This window comes from Anolis sagrei, chromosome Y (assembly GCF_037176765.1).
Source record: "Anolis sagrei isolate rAnoSag1 chromosome Y, rAnoSag1.mat, whole genome shotgun sequence".
NCBI classification, from domain to species: domain Eukaryota; kingdom Metazoa; phylum Chordata; class Lepidosauria; order Squamata; family Dactyloidae; genus Anolis; species Anolis sagrei.
Genome location: NC_090035.1, coordinates 31,209,794 through 31,223,728, shown reverse-complemented (window position 1 = coordinate 31,223,728; position 13,935 = coordinate 31,209,794). Strand labels below are relative to the sequence as shown.

Genomic DNA, 13,935 nt, shown 5'->3' with positions numbered 1-13,935 from the left:
CTGCCATTTATCTTCTGAGCCCAATTTAAGGTGCAGGTGCTTACCTACAAAGCCCTGAACGGTTTGGGACCAGCCTACCTGCGTGACCGCATCTCCCTCTATGAACCCACACGTTCACTCCGTTCATCTGTAGAGGCCCTGCTCGTGATCCCGCCTGCGTCGCAAGCGCGTTTGGTGGGGATACGAGACAGGGCCTTTTCCGTGGTGGCCCCTCCTGACTCTGGAAAACCCTCCCCAAAGATCTTAGACAGTCTTCAGAAAGAACTTGAAGACTTGGCTGTTCCGATGTGCCTTCCCCGAATAGGAAATCTCCAATACCAAGTCCCAGAAGCACTTTATTAGAATTAAGATTGCCGCACACTGCACATTGCACTTGCCCTATAATCCTTACTTATCACCTGTCACATCAGCACTTTTTAACCCTGTACCCTCTACTCTGGCCCGGCTCAGTTTCATTGTGTTTGATGTACTGTTTATTGCTTGTTGTTTTGTTGTTTTAATATTGCTTTAATTGTTTAATTTGCTTTATGTGTATTGTTATTTTGTGTATTGAGGCCTTGGCCTTTGTAAGCCGCATCGAGTCCTTTGGGAGATGCTAGCAGGGTACAAAAAGTTTAATAATAATAAAGAATAATAATAATATATTGGTAAAAATAGGTGGAAATGCCCTTCTGTCATTCTGGATTTTGGAGCCCAAGACAATAGCCACAAGCAGCCCCTATTTTGCTCATCCTTGCCTTAGAAGACTAATTAAACTCCTATCTTATATTTAGTTCATTAAAAATAATTATGATACAACAGCCCAGACAACTACAGATAAATGATGCAGGTAGGTAGGTAGGTAAGTAGTTTTTTTTATTGTTTACGACCAAGGGCAAGATGGATGAATGGTATCCTTGAAGTGACTGGCTTGACTTTGAAGGAACTGAGTTTAGCCATAGCCAACCGTGAGCTCTGACATGGGCTGGTCTATGAGTTCACGAAGAGTCGGAAGCAACTGAACAAATAAACAACAACTATAATGCAATATTATTAGTAATATTACATGTACTATATAATATATAATTATTATGTTATTATATTATTTTATTAGTATTATATTGTATTACATTATAATATTGTGATCAATATTATATGTACATACAATATATTATATTATTTGCATAGCATAATATTATTATTATATATTACTATATTGTCCTATACTACTATAATGCAAGATAATTAGTAATACTACATGTAACATATAATATATAATTATTATATTGTATTACATTATATGAGCAATAGTATATGTACATGCAATATATTAGCATAGCACACTATTATTATATATTACTATATTGTACTATACCACTATACTACAATATTACATGCAATATATAATATACAATTATTATCTTGTATTATTATTAGTAGTATTATACAGTATTGTATTGTATTACATTATAATATTATCAATATTATATGTATATACAATATATTATATTACTAGCCGTCCCCTGCCACACGTTGCTGTGACCCAGTCTGTGTATATGTGTTTTGTGTGTGTATATAAGTATATATATTTATGTATGTGTGGTTCTGTGAATGCGTTGTAATGTACCGTATATACTCGAATATATGCCAAGTTTTTCAACCCTTTTGGGGGGCTGAAAAAGCCCCTTTCGGCTTATATTCCAGTTAAGGTATCAGCACCATGGAGTGGTCCAGAGGAGGAGGAATAGCGGTAAAAGCAGTAGAATGAATACAATCCCTACACTATGACCAGCTGACATCAATATGCCCATCAATGCACTTTATCTAATCCTTAGTGAAATTGCTTGTCCTGTCTGAAATCCCCCACCAGGCACACTATCCTATTCATCCATCTCATCCAGGGTTTTTATATTTTTTTTAATTCTACCCCTTGTAACTTGGCTCAGCCCGCTGTGCACATTTTTATTATTTTATTTCATTTCCTGTGTTTGATTTTGTTTTAACTTGTTTTGTTTATATTAATTTGATGTTATTATTTGCTGTATGAATTTTATTTTGATTTGTTGTAATTGTTTGGGTTTGGCCTCCCCTTTGGGGAGATGGTGGTGGGGTATAAAGATGATGATGATGATGATGATGATGATGATGATGATGATTATTATTATTATATGGGGTCTCAAATGTTAATCCCCAGAAGCATGATGAGGGACAGCCTGCTGGAGGATGTTGTGGGTGGTATTTGGGAGGGATATTTAACTTTATATGCTATTTATTTATTATTTATTTATTTATTTATATTTTTTTTCTGAATGGTTTTATTGATTTTGTAACATTAAAGAACATACAACGGTAACAGTTAACACACATTACAAGTGCCCACATCAAAACAATGACACACAATACAAGTGCACATGACAAACATGACATACACAGTAATACCAAACATGACATTATTTTCGTGTATAACATCAAATTGGCACGGATATATATATTTGTTCGTGCTCTTTATTTCCCCCCCCCCCTAATCTTACCCCCTTAATTAATTTTACTTAGTATCTGGTTTAGTTAATTTCTGCTTGTTCCTTTTCCCATTTGGTTACTCCCCCCTTCCTCCTCCGTTAACGTTGGTAGGAAATGTTGTTTGGGCATAATGGGGGGTAGGGGAGGAGGATTCGGAGTAAATTTGAGTATATTAACTCGGAGTCAATTTGCGTGTATTAACTCCAAATAGGAGAAACATTGAGGTATCTCGAACGTTAGGGTTGTGTTGTCTGGGGAGGGGAGGGGGTTGTGAGACCTGACTATAGCTTTACCCACCACCTTGAATAACCCTAGTGACAGTAAAAATACTTCCCAGGATATTCTGGACAGTAATTATTATGGTGGGCAGTAATTTGCCCTTTTGTTCTTTGTGACTATCATACATCGGATGGTTAGTATCATTCCCTTGAGAGCTTTCACCAATCTATACTGATATTAATTTCGTTATTTGATCCGTTAATGTATTCTATAAAACTTTTCCAATTGGTTTTGGGTGGTTTAGGTATACTTTGAGATATTTTATAGGTTAGAATATCCATATTCATTATATCCCATACTTTTAACAACCAATGGTCCACCAAGGGGATTTCTTTAGATTTCCAGACCTTAGCTATAACTGTTCTGGCTGCCGTGGTGAAATAGAAGAAAAGTTTGTCAGAGTTTTTGTTTTTGAGTGGGCCTGTAATTCCCAGCAACATTGTTTCCGGCTTTAGTTTTATTTTTTCTCCTAGTATTGTCTGTATAATTTTATTCACTTTTCGCCAGAAGTTTTTTATTCTCCTGCATTTCCACCATACGTGGATATAACTTCCTTTATGTCTCCCACATTTCCAGCATGTATTTGTAATTTTCCCCTTGCTGAATTTGGATATCTTGTCTGGTGTGTAGTACCATCTATAAAATTGCTTATACCAGTTTTCTTTCATCTCCGTTGAGTATGTGTATTTGATTTTTTGGTGCCAGACCTCCTCCCACTCTGTCATATTTATTGGTCTACCTATATCTCTAGACCATTGGATCATGTTGTGTTTGACCTGGTCTGTTTCTGTTGCCCATATTAAAAGTTGCTGATAGGTTCTTTTAATTAGCTTGGTCTCGGATTTAAGTATTTTATCCCAGAAGGTTTCTTGGATCTGGAATCCACTTTTGACGTCGATTCTATAGTTTTCTAGTATTTGCTGGTATTGGAACCAGGAAATAGATTCGTCAAGTTGTTTGAGTTCTTCCTGGGATTTTAATTTGGTTTCGCGAGGGTCTTTTTTCAGAAGTTGGGCATAGGTAAGCCATTTTTCTCTCGGCAGGTCTCTCAAGTGATGAGCTTCATTCGGTGAAAACCATAAGGGGGTTCTTCTGTAAAATCTGTCTTTGTACTTGTCCCAGACTTTGAGAAGTGCAGCCCTACTTGGGTGGTTTTTAAAACACTTCTCTTTTTCCGCTTTACCTCTCCATAGGTAGCCATGCCAGCCTTGGTGTAGATCGAAACCCTCTAGGGATAAGATTTTGCGTTTGTTTAAAGTCGCCCAGTCCTTTATCCATCTTAACGCCGCCGCCTCATAATATAGTTGTAAATCGGGGAGGGATAAGCCCCCCCGTCTCTTGTCGTCAATCATGTTTCTGTGGCTTATTCTTTGTTTTTTACTTTTCCAGATGAATTTGGAGATTTCTTTCTGCCACTTATTGAGGAGGGTTTTGGATTTTAAAATTGGCAGAGATTGGAACAGGAAAAGGACATCGGGTAGGACGTTCATTTTTATTGTAGCAATCCTGCCTAGCAGGGAAAGGTTTAGCGAGTTCCAGGCATTAATTTTCTTCTTCACTTCCTTCCATTTTCTTTCGTAGTTGTTTTTTGTTAAGTGGGCGTTGTTTGCTACTATAGTAATTCCTAGGTACTTAGTTTCAGTTGTAGTCTTTATTCCTGAGATGTTCTGTAATTTTTCTTTATTGTTTTTATTCATATTTTTTGTTATTATTTGAGTTTTATCTTTATTTATTTTGAAGCCCGCGACTTCCCCAAAATCATTTATTTCTTTCAGCCATTTGTTGATATTATCTATTGGATTTTCTATAAAGCAGACAAGGTCATCTGCGAACGCTCTAGTTTTGAATGTCTGATTTTTTACCTTCAGCCCTTTCAGCTCCTTATTGATCGAAATTCTCTGCAGGAGTACTTCTAGGACTGTTATGAAAAGGATGGGGGATAAGGGGCACCCCTGCCTGGTGCCTTTTTGGATTGCTATGTTATCGGAATATTGTCCATTGATAACCAATTTTGTCTTCTGTGAGGTATAAATGGAAGTGATGGCATTTAGGTATTGATACCCTATGTCCATTTCTTTGAGTAAGCATATGATGAAGTCCCAGTTGACTTGGTCAAATGCTTTTTCAGCATCGAGGAACATAAGAGCAGCTTCTTTTTGGATGTTCTTTTCATAGTAGTCTATAACGTTGATTACTGTTCTTATGTTATCGCTCAGTTGTCTTCCTGGCAGAAAGCCAACCTGATCTTCATCAATTCTTTCTGTTAGTATCTTGGTTAGTCTGGATGCTAATATTGCCGTAAATATTTTATAATCTGTATTAAGGAGTGAGATGGGGCGGTAATTCCTTACTGATGTGCTGTCTGTATGATTCTTGTGGATTAGTGAGATTGTAGCTTGTTTCCATGTATCGGGCAGGTCTCCTTCCTCCATAACTTTGTTCATCACTTTCTGCAGGTGTGGGGCTAATATCTCTTGGAAGGTTTTGTAATATCCTGTAGTTAGGCCGTCCGGGCCTGGGGCTTTGCCAGATGGTAACTTCTTAATTATTGTTGAGATTTCTTCTAAAGTTATTGGATTGTTCAGTTTTTCTCGTTGATCGTCTGTAATTCTTTGAATAGATTGTTTTGCTAAGTATTGCATTATTTTTTCTTTGGGGATATTCTCTTCTCTGTATAGGTTATTGTAAAATTTCGTAAATTGGCTTATGATTTCGCTTGTTTTGTACAAGGGTTTTTCCCCTTCCATTATCTTAGTTATTTGTCTACTCTGTTTTTTGGCTGCAACTTTCCTAGCGAGTGCTCGTCCTATTTTATTTGCATTTTCGAAGTAATGTTGTTTGGTATATTTCAATTTCTTCTCCATCTCATCCAGTAGAAGTGTGTCTATGTTTTTTCTTAGTATGTTCAATTGGTGATTTATTTTGGAATCTCTTGGATTTGCTTTGAGCTTTCCTTCAAGTCTGATAAGTTCTTTTTCTAATTTTTCGCGTTCCCTGTTCCTGGCCTTTTTTATCCTCGCGGCTTGTTCTATTAAATGGCCTCTTATAAATGCTTTGTGGGCATCCCATATGATTTTGGTGTGGGTATCTTTTTCCGTATTTAAACTGAAATATTCATTTAGTAAACCTTTATTCTTTTCCAGTTCTGTTGGTGTTGAGAGTAGTTTGTCATCCAGTCGCCATCTGAATGAGGTCTTTTCTTGTTTTTGGTTTTGAATGTGCAACTCTATGGGTGCGTGATCGGAGTTGGTCATGGGTAATATTGCAGATTTGGTTATATCTGGTATGATGGTGTTTGTTACCCAGGCCATATCAATACGTGACCACGTTGAATGTCTGCTGGAGAAGAACGTATAATCAGTCTCTTTATCGTGATGGTATCTCCATATATCTGTTAAGCCCAGTTCTTCTTTTAGCTCTATGAAGGCCTTAGGGAGTGTTCCTGATTGTCTTTGTTTTGTTTTAAGTGACTTAGTTGATTTATCTTTAATTATATCTACCACCCCATTATAATCCCCCATGAGTAATAATTCGTCGTAGTCAGTTTCTAAAATGTATTTTTTTAGGGTTTTTATAAAGTTGCTTTTCGTCTCATTAGGCGCGTATATATTGCACACCAAAATATTTTTATCCTCAATTTTAATGAAAACTCCTAATATTCTACCCTCAGAGTCTCTGAAAGCTAGTTCGGAGGGGATGTTTTCTTTGACATACGTGACTAGACCTCTTTTTTTTTCTAATCCAGACGCATAATAACTTTTACCCAACGCTTTACATTCTAGGTGTGGTATATGTTTATTAGATATGTGTGTTTCTTGTAAAAGAATTAAATCATAATTACATTTCTTTAAACGGTGCCAAATTTTTTTTCTCTTACATGGGTTGTTCAATCCGTTAACATTATTTGAGTAAATTCTAATTTTCCTTGCCATCGTTGTTATTTTTATTAATTGGTTGGTCTATATCTGTCTTATTTATTTCTTTTTGGAGGGTATAGTTTCCTGGAGATATTTCTCTTGCTCTTTTTCTTCCTTTTTCGTTATCGTCGTCGTCTAGGAGGTCGAGACTCTTTGTTACATTGTCGGAATAGTCTTTATAGTGGCTTGTACCTTTCCCTTTCCCTTCTTCTTCGTTTCCTTTTCTATTATCATTCTTCTTTTTCAGATACTTTTCCCAGAAAGTTCTTGCTTTGGCTTCAGACGTAAGCCAGTACTTATTCTCATTCCATGTTGTTGTTAAGCCTTCCCTCCTTTCCCACTTAAATCTCACATTTCTTCTTTTCAATTCATCCGTCAGGAAATAATATTTGCGTCTTTTTTCGAGTACTGATATTGGTATCTCCTTTAGGATTACAATTTTATTTCCTTTGTGATGTATTGGTGTTTTTGAGTGTTCTCTAAGTATCTCATCCCGGGTGTTTTTCTTCAGCAGTTGTACAATGATGTCTTTCGGGGTTTTAAATTTCCTGGAATGTGATGTTTGTATCCTGAAGACTCTGTCGATTTCTAGATCAACGTCAGATTTTCTTTTTTTCGTTAATTGTGTAATCAAGTCGACTATAACTTCTCTTATATTTTCCTCTTCCTCTTCCATCACATTTCTGAATCTAAGTTGGTTCTCTTTTTCCCTAAGTTCCATCATTTCTTGCTGATTCTGAACTCTATCCATTACCTCCTCCATACTTCTCATTTTTTTCTTTACTATTTCTTGGTGATTCTTAATTGTCATATTGTCCTTAGTTACGTCTATGTTGTCCTGCTTTAATTTCCCTACCTTGTTTTTAATAGTGGTCAATTCTTCTTTCATTAGTGATTGTAGTGATTGTAACTCGTCTTTCATATCTTTCATGTCTTTTTTCAGTGTTTCACTCTCATTCTTGCTAGTTTTGCTTTGTGCTTCTTGATTGTTTTGAATTGTCTTTATTTCTGTTTGTATTTTGAGTATTTCTTTCATAAGGTCTTTTATTGTGGGCTCCTCAGGTAGGGAACCTTTTCTTGTATTGAGTGGGGTTTTTTTCTCAAACTCTTTGTCCTTTTCTTTTTCTGTTTTCCCTTTTTGCGAAGCCGCCATTGTTGCGCTGCTAGTTTGTTTTGTTTTTTTGTTTTGATTTTCAATTGAGTAGAGAGATATTAGGAATGGGTAATAGGGAGGTACATAGGGATCAAATCAAGACAGCAGTAAAGCGACAATCGTGACCACTAGGTAGTACAATGAATAGCAGCTCTCTAAAACATTCAAATTTACCCAGTGACTCTAGTTATCACTACACAATGCGGATATATTTAGAAAATATTGAGAAAGTATTGAGAATGAGATGAACCAGCCAAAATAACTTAGGGACTGGTGCCATGGCCAATGTTTTATGTTTGATATTTTAGAGTTCACTGATTTTAATCTATTATTATATGCTATTTTAGCTATGTGTTGTACTTTATACTTTTTAAGGCACTGAATTTTGCCATTTACTTTGTTGTGAACCACTTTGAGTCCCCCTTGGGGTAGAGAAAAGTAGTATATAAATGAAATAAATATGACAACCTCTGTTTAGATTTCCTTAAATTCCTATTGGGGTAGTATGAGGATTAAAATGTACTACTAATATGCATACAGGGCATCGGCTTAAAGTGCTGAGCTGCTGAACTTGCTAACCAAAAGATTGGCGGTTCGAATACAGAGAGCAGGATGAGTTGCTGCTGTTAGGCCCAGCTTCTGCCAACCTAGCAGTTTGAAAACATGCAATTGAATAGATCAACAGGTGCCGCTTCTGTGGGAAGGTAATGGTGCTCCATGCAATCATACTGGCCACATGACCTTGGAGGTTTCTACAGACAACACTGGTTCTTTGGCTTAGAAATGGAGATGAGCACCTCCCTCAGAGACGGATGCAACTACACTCAATGTTAGGGAAAACCTTTACATTTACCTTAATATGCATACAAAGAAGTAGCAGATTTTATAGTAAAACCACAACCACCACTGTCACAATCCTTTCTTAACAGAAATTGTTTTAGTCAAGAGGATATAGCAGATTTGTCAGTGCACTGCTGACCCATCTGACTGTTAGGAATGATGAGATCTCAAGTCCAAACCACCTGGAGGGCCAAAGTTTGCCCATGCCTGGACTACATTCTGGTACTATACATACTTCTGCTAGGTTTAGGTTCATCAAGATCAATAAAGGACACATTCTCAGAGCACAGCCTTGGCTTGATGGTGAGGTCCACTCCCAGCTCCTGGAGCCGCTCCAGTTTAGACTTCTTTGCCTTTTCAGCAGGAGGCACCATTGCAGTCTTTGGTGGCTGAAGGCCTTCTTTGACCTCTATGCAAGATTCTTTTGGTGGCCCCTCTCTCTGTTGAAAGGCATTTTCTTCCCCTTCATTCCCCAGTGATTTGGGGCATTCAGTGCGGATTTGGTCATGCTTTTCTTTATTGTCGGATCTCCACTCCTCACTGAGGCACTTGGTTTTAGAATCACTGCATAGTCCATTTTGTTCAAGGCATTCTCCTGCTGATTTTTCCACTTTCTCAGTGGAAGATCCACCTCTTTCTGGAAACACAAAGTTAAGAGGAGTTGAATCTTCCAGATCAACTCTCTGCCCCTGTTGCTGCATTTCTGATTTGTCAAGTTGCTCTTTTTCATCAGAGTTCTTTGGAACCACACTTTCTTCATCAGGACTGGGCTGATATTTACTTGATCTATCAAGAAAAACAGACTCTCATCAACTCCCTCCGCTGTGAATACTGTCACTTGAACATGTCAGAAAACGACACTAAAGAACGTATTATAATGTAAAGGCTTTCATGAGGAAATACTGACCTCACAACCTCTGAGGATGGCTGCCAGAGATGCAGGCAAAACATCAGGAGAGAATGCTTCTAGAACGTGGCCATACAGCCTGAAAAACCTACAACTGCCCAACTCATATACTTGAAAAATATAGTAAGAAAATATCCAATTTCTAAGTATCCAGACACAGCAATGAGCAAATTGATGTTGCATTTGGGACCGAAAAAGAAAGTTACACAGTTACTCTGACATACCCTGCCTCGAGCGGCAAGGAAAGGCAAGGTGATGCCTCTAGAACATGGCCATATAGCCCGAAAAAACCCACAAGAACTTAAAGTTACACAATATTTCCTCTATTTACTATTAGTCCATTTGAAGACAGGATTAATTTACTTCAGTAAAGTCATTGCACTTCCCTGGAAGGTGGGATGGGGTTTGCGTCTGAAGAATTCATGGATGCTTTTGGTTTCTGGAAGGTGATATGGGAGTGACACAGCAGCTTCTATCAGAAGGGAAAACAGGAAAATTTGGATACTTTATGGACTGCAAAAAAAGAAGGAACAGATCATCTTACTGATATGGCTACTTATGTTAAGAAGTAATATATATCTACCTACCTATATCTCTACAGACAGCCCCCAAGTTACAAACAAAAGAGGTTCTGTAGGTTTGTTTTTCAGTTGAACTTGTATGTCAGTCGGAATAGGTACATTTTTAAAGTGTAACTCAAGCCATATATATATACTTCTTACTTTTGGAGAGCACGGGGAAGGGTTAAGACCCCTGTGGTGTTTGCTGTCTGTGCCCCTGCTCAGAAGATTTCGCCACACTTTCTGTCCCAGTGAAAAACGTAATTTGAAATGTTTGGTTTGTTGTGAAAACAAGGATTGGAGATAAGCTTTAAAAAAGACCCCTTTTCCCCATGATAGTAACTCTTCCAGGAGTTAATTTCCCTTCTGAAGGGTAGATTTCTCTCACTTCTTGTTGTCTTACCTCCGTTCTTAACTATGAGTCATTTATAAGGTAGATATTTGCAACTTGGGGACTGCCTGTATTTTATTCTGTTCAGTGAAAATATGTTTGTGTGTATGTATGGCACAATACCCATCAAGATCAATTTAAAATACAGGTAGGGTTTAGGGGAGAATTGACAATGGATGATAGGGCTGTAGTCCACTTACATCCGGACATCTAAGCAAATCCCATCAACAATGCCAATTCTGAGTTTTGAAGAAGAAATTAATGTGGGTTTTTTTGTTGATGTTGTAATATGAAAAGAGAGTTAGTAAAGAGATGTCTAGAGAGTGAAGTATATATATTAGTTTTCTTCGTGACTAGATTGGGATAAACTGGAGGTCACCTATCTCTCCCCCCCACCTTTTCTCCTCCTATTTTTCTTTTTTCTTTTCTAAGAGAAGGATGTATAAAAAGAAAGGGTGTAGATAAAAGCAATGTTACATGGAAATGAAGTGTGTATAAATATGAGCACCAATGAAAACTAAGTGTAAGCAGGATATCGTGAAGTTGAAACAATAAAAAATATTGAAAGAAAAACCAATGGGTTGGGACCAGACTTGGTATACATGCCCATCATAACCCACCTTAAAATACTGATGGGCTTGGGGGAATGGTAGAGGGTAATGCGTGTATAGTCCATCCACATCCAGAGCCATGTAATTCCCATCCACAACCGAGGGTACAGCTCTCCTCCAAACCAGTCAGATGGCTCAGCCTACTTCCCACAATGTATCTTCCAACATCCTTACCCCTTTGCTAGGCAGGATGGGGATGTTGGAGTTGAGCTATCTGACCAGTTAGGACAGCCCTGAGCCTGGGTCTGATGGGAATTTAAGTTGCCCAGAACCCAATGCAAGAGGGCAGTAGAGCCACTAGAGGGTTGCCATACAGAGCTCTTTCCCCAGCATGTGGTAAATCCTTGAGGGACAGAGTCATTCCAGTAAATAAGTTTGCTTAGTTAATCAAGTCAGGTGACTAAGGAACACCCTTTAAAAAACAATGGGACAAGTCACTCCAAAAGCAAACACAGTACAATTATGGAACACATAGAAGACATCTGAGCAATATGATGGACAACTTAGACATGTGCAGTAAAGAGCCAGATGTTGCAAGAGGCCATTGGAGGGTGATGGGAAAGAGCCAGCTTTACCCCAAGAGGCCCTTAGAGTGTTGCTATGGAGACCTAGGTCAGTAAGATGTGCTCACTGCTTGAGGGACAGAGAAAGTCCTGCTCTTTGGTTCAGTCTGGCAGGAGAACCATCCCTACATTCATAAAGCAATTATTTTTATGAATAAATACCAGTACAAATGCAAATATGAGTAACGGCAGGTACCGAAGCTAGTCATTTAAAAATCCTCAAGAATCTTAAAATGAACACATGATGTCACTTTATATATGTCAGACTACTGATCTGAACTGCAGTTATCCTCAAAATCTCAAATTCTGAGGATAAATAATAAATAATAAATATATTTATCCAGTTAAATAATAAATATGACTCAAGTTTAAGCCAAGGGGGGCTTTTTCAACCTAAGAAGGGGGCTGAAAAACCCGGCTTATACTCGAATATACAGGGTAATTAAAAATAAAGCATACTGAAGATGAAAGACAATTACACTCTTTAACTGCCATGTAAATCACAACAAGTCATCCCCTCCAAATTCAAAAATCAAAATGAAAGATAGAAAAATTACCTTTCTAGGCTCCTTTAGCAGTGGTTCCACATTGTCATCTATCGCATGCTGATAATCTTCAGTTTCAGAAAACAGCTACTTGGACCAACATGGAGGGAAGGGATTCAGTAAATTCTCATCTCTCATAAAACAGCGAACATTGCTTACAGATTTGCCTTGCACAAAGCTCATTTCCTTGATTCCAAAGATCTTTTAAGATTTCTGTAGTACTGGTGACCCATCATAGCTGGATGTGGCTGAGTACATTGGTCTACCACGCATTGAAAGTGCTCTCCACCTTTGCAAGAGCCCAAATACACATTTCCCAAGACCCTCTACTGAATAGACTGACCTCCCTGCATCAAATAGGCTCCATCTCGATGCTCATCCCATCTCCTTTCAAATATGTAAGTAACTAACTGGTGGTTTAGGAAAACAAAAGGAGACGAACATTTGGCACATATATTTTTTGGAGCTTCGGCAGACTTTACCTTCTGTTTCCTCATTTTGTCCTTTGCTGCTGCTTTGATGGACTCAAGCGACTCTTAGTCTTCAGAAAGAGGATCCCCACCATTTTCCTGCTCTTCCTCCAAGCCATTCTCAGAGGTATTTGTCAGTCAGAAGGCATCCGTTGTCTTTGAACGAAAGCTCCTCACCATCTTCCTGGCCCTAGAGAAACATAATTCAAGGCTCTGTGAATCGTTTTCCCATTCAATGTATCAGCGGTGGGGTTTTCCTCAAGCAAGTCAGAGATATTTAATCACCCAATCCCATCTACAATTAAAGACTAATGCGATATATGGCCACAGCAGTGAGAATCATGTCTTTTCAAAGATGGAACAAACCAACTTCCATGACACAAGACTGCCTCATAAGATGTGTGAAGTAGCAGAAATTGACAAACTTACAATGTTGATGAGGAGAAAGCCCTAATCAGTTCCAAAAAAGACTGGAATCTATTTATTATGTTTCTTCAGCAAAGATGGGTTCAAACCTTCATATTGGTTTTTTGAATTAGAAGAGTGTCAAATTATGGGAAAAGGGTGTACAGTGTTCCCTCACTTATTGCTGGGGTTCGGTTCCAGGACCTCCCACAATAAGTGAAAAATCGTGATGTAGGGATGCTCTATTTATTTTAATAATTATACATTATTTTATAGTCATACACTATTTTAAGTCTTTATAAACTTAAAATAAAGTGAAGGTAAGGAAGGAAAGAAAGGCCCTTAAAGGCTGGAGAGAGGGAGGACTGAGGTGGGAAGCGCCTTGGAGAGCGGAGGCGGCGACAAAACCCCACAAAACAGTGAAAATACCATGATATATATTTTAAAGTGCTTTCTTTGAGTTGATGTCTGTAAAATACATAATCATGCATAACTAAAATAGTAAAGGTCTTCTAACAGTTGAATTATAGATAGTGAATATTTATGTTTCCAACCTTTGAGTAATGTCTTTTAACAACAGTAGTGACATGAATGGTGCAACCTTAATCCTGCACCAGATTGTCATTTTAAAAAAATGTGCAAGTGCTTAAGGTTTTTCTTAAACAAAATTAATGTGCTGTAATACATCCAGGCAGAAAGGGCTGAACTTTGAACATGCCACATCGAATGTCTTAAGGGAACATTGTCTGCATCACTTCTCCAACATTTATTTGCGGTAGATAATTTTTCTAGAAA

The 13,935-nt window shown here is 37.9% G+C and overlaps 1 pseudogene; it reads right to left on the bottom strand.

The window, feature by feature from the left end:
• LOC137095579 (claspin-like) overlaps positions 1-13,256 on the bottom strand; it is a 138,548-nt pseudogene extending 125,292 nt beyond the window's left edge.
• Positions 13,257-13,935: the final 679 nt, after the last annotated feature.